Source organism: Spinacia oleracea, chromosome 1 (assembly GCF_020520425.1).
Source record: "Spinacia oleracea cultivar Varoflay chromosome 1, BTI_SOV_V1, whole genome shotgun sequence".
In the NCBI taxonomy this organism is placed as follows: Eukaryota; Viridiplantae; Streptophyta; class Magnoliopsida; order Caryophyllales; family Amaranthaceae; genus Spinacia; species Spinacia oleracea.
Genome location: NC_079487.1, coordinates 123486923 through 123492504, shown reverse-complemented (window position 1 = coordinate 123492504; position 5582 = coordinate 123486923).

Below are 5582 nucleotides of genomic sequence, written 5' to 3'. Positions count from 1 at the left end.
AGATTTCTAAGAATCTTCATGTTGGGTTATAAGCAACCTAATTGAACGAGGAAGCAACTCTAAAACGAATCTCATATAAAGACATTTGATTAACCAACTAGTTTGTGGCTCGGACTATACACATGTGCTAATTTGAATAGTTAAAATTCTAGAATTTGAATAGTTTCTTGACCTTAGAATTTGATCCAAAAAAAATATAATCCGCGAAGAGAAAAGATTTACTCCGTGTAAAGTTTATGAAATATACACGCACATTGAGTCAACTATCATGTAAAGTATTTTTTTAATTAGGTCATTTATGTTTTTTTTTCCCTTCTTGTAACGGACCTAGCTAAGTGCTTCAAATTAATTAATATTCACCGTTTAAATATATATGCAGAGCATATCTATAATTGAAGCTTATGAAACTTCTATGACGACATGTCTCTTTATGGTTGTCCTAATTAATGCTTTTTTTTCAAAATACTTCATACTCCGTATATACTAAAAAATTCACATAATTTTGTGTTATTTTAGATTTCATTTTAATATATACTCCATATTATAAATTAATGTGAAAAGAAACCCACTCTTGGCGGCATTTTAAGATGGTAATGTGTGTCAGATGTTCGAACCTCGATCATTGTATTGATCTTTGTCATCCACGACACATAGACATTCTTAGAAAGTGATTTATTTATTTATTTTGCTAGAAGTAATGATTGAATTAAACAAGTAAGCGCAAAACTGGATTATGTCTACGAGTCCAAGCCCAAATAGACACAATCTAAGAAACGTTTTACAACCAAACAGGAAACGCCAAAACACTAAAAGACTATTAAAAAAATTACAAATCTTCAAACCATATTACATCAGAATAGAGTGAATTCGCCCTTTAACATCAGCTTGAATCTTCATAATAGAGCTGCTAATTGTCTGCACACGCTTGTCCCAGAACGCTTCATTCTATACCATCCAAACTTGATACAAATAAGCACAAAGGCCAGCGTACATGGTTGCTTTCTGGAATTTAGATAATTTGGTTCGAGCAATCCACTTGCAAAGATGATTAAACTGCAAACTAGAACATGCGATACTCAACCAAGTCTTACAAACCAATAATGTTCCTGCTATAAGAACACTAAAAAAAGAGATGAGTATGGGTCTTAGGGAGTTGAGCACAGATGGTGCACTTGTCATCATCACTGACCCCAATGGTAAACAGGTTAGCAGCTGTACGCAGCCTACCTAGAACACCTAACCAGCATATGAAGCTATGACGAGACACATTCAGCCTATTCCAAACCCACCTATGCCAATTTACCTTTAAATAGGGACCTTGCATCCATTTGTAACCAGAGCTAACAGAGTAGAGCCCACTTGGGTGTTGAGCCCAAGCGTTACCTCCATACCCTGTAGCCATAACATTTTTGACAGAGAAAATGGATCTCCAATACCAACTTGCTGATTTCGGTGGAGAATAGCTCCACCAATCATCATCTTTCATATAAACATGATCCACCCACTTGACCCACAAACAATTAGCTTTAGAGGCAACATCCCACACATATCTAGCAACAGAGGCAGTGTTCCAACTAAAAATGTTGTGAACACCAAGACCACCAGCAGTCTTAGGTCTGCAAACCAAATCCTAGGCAACAAGAAGAACTCTAACCCCATCAGCTTTTCCTTCCCACAAAAATTGCCTACACACAGCCACTACTTTTCTCAAAATGGTTTTAGGCAAGATAAAAATACTAGCCCAATAGGAATGCATTGAAAGAAGCACAAAATTCACAAGTTGCACTCTGCCAGCATAAGAGAGGGATTTAGAACCCCAACATCTCACTCTTAAGGTGATTTTATCAACCAAAATATCATAATCCTTCACATTTAGCTTTTTAGAAGAAATAGGGACACCAAGGTAATTGAAGGGCAGTTTACCAAGCTTGAATCTGGACAGATCGACCAAATCATCTAACACATCAGGTTTCACATTGGCAACGTAGATAGAAGACTAACTAATAGGGGCATCATAATGTGATGTTTCAACCACGAAGAAGTTGAAGAAGAATTGTAAGACTAAAGCTTCTATGAGTCAACCTCGACCAGAAGACCTTCAAACACACCATTTATAGCACTCACGAAGGAAGAGCGCGAACAAAACTTCTACAAGTCAACCTCGATTGAAAAAATTCCCAAGATCATCAGTATCCCAACATTGTGCTCATTTTTAACGAGCATATTGTACATGAAAATGAACATCTATAGCATTCTTAGTCCATTTGGATGCAAGCATCAGATAATGTTGCATCACCCAATTTCAATGTAGTATGGACTTGGGGCTTTTGCAAGAGACACAAAGACATCAATACTTCATGTTTCTAGCTATTATTGCTTGCCTTATCTTCTTTTGTAAGAGTTAAGTAAGTTTGGTTGTCAAGCACATCTAATGTATAATATCTATTACATAAGTATAGTATTTAGGTCAACTCTTTATATACTTGCAATTCTCATTTTGCGCTTTCCCTAACCCTTCTTATTATACAACTTATACATATTTGCTTTCACTAATTAATTTTACATCCTTGGGGCCATGAGCGATACTTTGCAGAAGATCGAAGTGCTTTCTTCTTCCCTCTTTTCCAGTGTGGCTCGTTGTTGACAGGCTTAAGTCGTATCACCTAATCAAAGATAAACCTAATATCACTAGCTAGGTAGCAAAGGGAAGTCAGGATCGAATCCACAGGGAAACAACATTCTTTCTATTACTAAGAATAAAAACTAGACTACTGCGAACAAGAGTTTGGTTGATTTGTGTATTAGAACTACGACAATAATAAAACAAAAGGGAATTCAGATATTAAAAGATCTAGGGCATAGGTTCACCAATGAACAACAATCCAGGATGATAAACAATCGATAACAACCAATAAAACAGCTAATTAGACTAGCATGCTCTCTCGAATCGATACTAATCATAGACCCGGAATTAACGGGCTCTCGCTACGTATTAATTCCAATTCTACCTATTCACACAAGCCTAAACATCAAATTGCATCTCTCGAATCTTAACTTGACATTGCTTGACTAATACAATTAAACCTGCGCAAATCTAATTGCATAGTAAATAAAACCAATCAATAGGAATTAACCATAATACCAACAATCAATCAACATTCAATCATTTCTTCATATTAATTCATGGATCCCCAAACCCTAGAAAATTGACTACTCACTCATATTAACAATAAACAAAGCAATTAATACTATTGAAAACATGATTAAAGCAAAATAATAAATCAAAGTAAGAAGCAATACCTAAATGAAGAACAATGAATAATGAAAGCTTGAATTTTTGATTGAAATTAAAAACTAAGTGTTGAAACAAACTTGAGAGAAATAAACTAAGTAAAGGAAATAACTAAGTGTTTGAAAACTAGAAAATAAGATATCACTAAAAATAAAAGGGGCTAGTATTTATAGTTTGCCCAAAATATAGCCCAAAACCGGAAACAAAGCACGCGAAAAACCGCATCAGGTTGACGTCGCCCGATCGGGCGAAAGGCTGCCCGTTCGAGCATTCTGCTCGATAGTCGGCCCGATCGGGCCAAATTCCGCCCGATCGGGCCAAATTCCGCCCGATCGGGCCAAATTCCGCCCGATCGGGCGGTTGCGAAATGCCCAGAACAGAGTCAGAATGACCGCCCGATCCGGACCGGGCGAAGCCCACCCGATCGGGCGCGTATTGAAAGCTCCAGATTTCTTTTTCTTCGCCCGGTCTTCTCATCCCGTCCTCCGCTCAAAGGGCGATTTGCAAAAAGCATCATTCTTCGCCCATAACACCGAGTCTAACTTCCAGGGCTCAACCATAAGCATCTAAGGCTCCCGAAAGTCGACGATAGTCTTCCCGAACTTCCTCGGGATCGTGTAGTGGCCCATATCACCATGAAACGAGCCTCAAAAGGCCAATTTCTCACTAAGTAATCCTGAAACTCAAGGCACACACAATAACACATATTAGTACTAAAAACGGCTCCTAAGAGCTCATTTGATGCATAAAAGTACTAAGGGACGGGGGTAAAACTCTATATAAAACACACATATCAGTTGTCTAGCCGCAAATGTAAAATAATCCTTTGCAAGAACGTGTTTAACAGTTTTGTGTATGCTTTACTTTGCTATTGAAATTTAGTTATGCATGTTTCATTGATTCTAAAAATGTGTCAATGCAGTACAGAGTATTAACTCTAGGTATTTTATTTTTTAGGAACATGAAGGAGTTTGAAATCTCTATATTTTTAAGATATACCCATGCCATTTGGCTTGCTGCATCATATCCAAACTATTATCGGTACCTACATTGTTATGATTTCGTTTTGTCTATTACATGAAAATCAAACTTTAGCATATTTTTTCTAACAATTACCATATTTGTTGCATTTACCATCAATTTAAAAATGTCTTACATAATACTTTTACAAAACAAATTTGTATACATCCAAAAACTAGCTACGGATAAAAATCTAAAGCTCTTTTCCCACTTCTCTAAATCGAGTCTCCTTTAGCAATGTAGCACTCTTTATACTAAAATAAGTTCAAAAAAGAATATGAGTTCTTCAGGTCTCCATGTTCCCCTTGATTAATTTGTTCACGCTCCACATAAGTCTTCAGTGAGTTCTTAGTAATTAGGTGTAGCTTGATATATTATCTTCTTATCTAGTTAAAGTTCAATTTAGGCTTAGTTTGTCTAGAATCACTTCTAAATTTAACTCACTTGAACTAGCTCTTCCTAGTTCACTATAAACTTAATATTGTTTAAAACACGTGCATCATAAAACTCAGTTCCTCGTAAGTGCAATTTGCTTGTTATCATCAAAACCACAGAGAACAACAACTAAACTACAACAAAATCAACAAGGGTAAGTTTACATAATAATTATACAAGATAATTAGGGGAGTAGATGCGGCCAGAGGGGTCTCCATCCCTATATAATATAACATATAAATTCACTTATGCAGCGTGTAATTCATCGACAGTAAACTAAAGTCATGTAGTTAATGGAGATTGTTGGATGACGGGGTTCGATTACCAGTACCAACAAATTGTATTATCCTTCGTTTTCTTTTCTTTATACTAGATATGTTGTACTTCTGTTAATTTTGATATTATCATAATCAACAGATCTTGTATTTTTTTAATATTATATATACATTACGTAATAGTAATGTTGTAATTTGATTTTGTTCTTAAATCAAATATTTCAATTTAAGTTAGCTTTTTAATTTTATTTTTAATATCCCACTTCTCTAGGTATTCAATAAATTTTCTTTGTTTTTTAAGCGAGGCTATATTTTTGACTTTTAAGTTTTAACATTTTTTTTTCCTATACACAATTTCTTACTATATTTCATTAATTGATTTAAAAATATATATAATTTACGTGCAATTTTTTGGTTTTAACTATACAATCTCGAATGCTCCACCAAGAGATTTTTTTTGGTTCCGCCGTTGAAGATAATAATTATCACATGGTCTATGTATTTACAAGGCCACAATACTTAATGTATCTACAAAACAAGAGAAATAATTAGAAAATGGG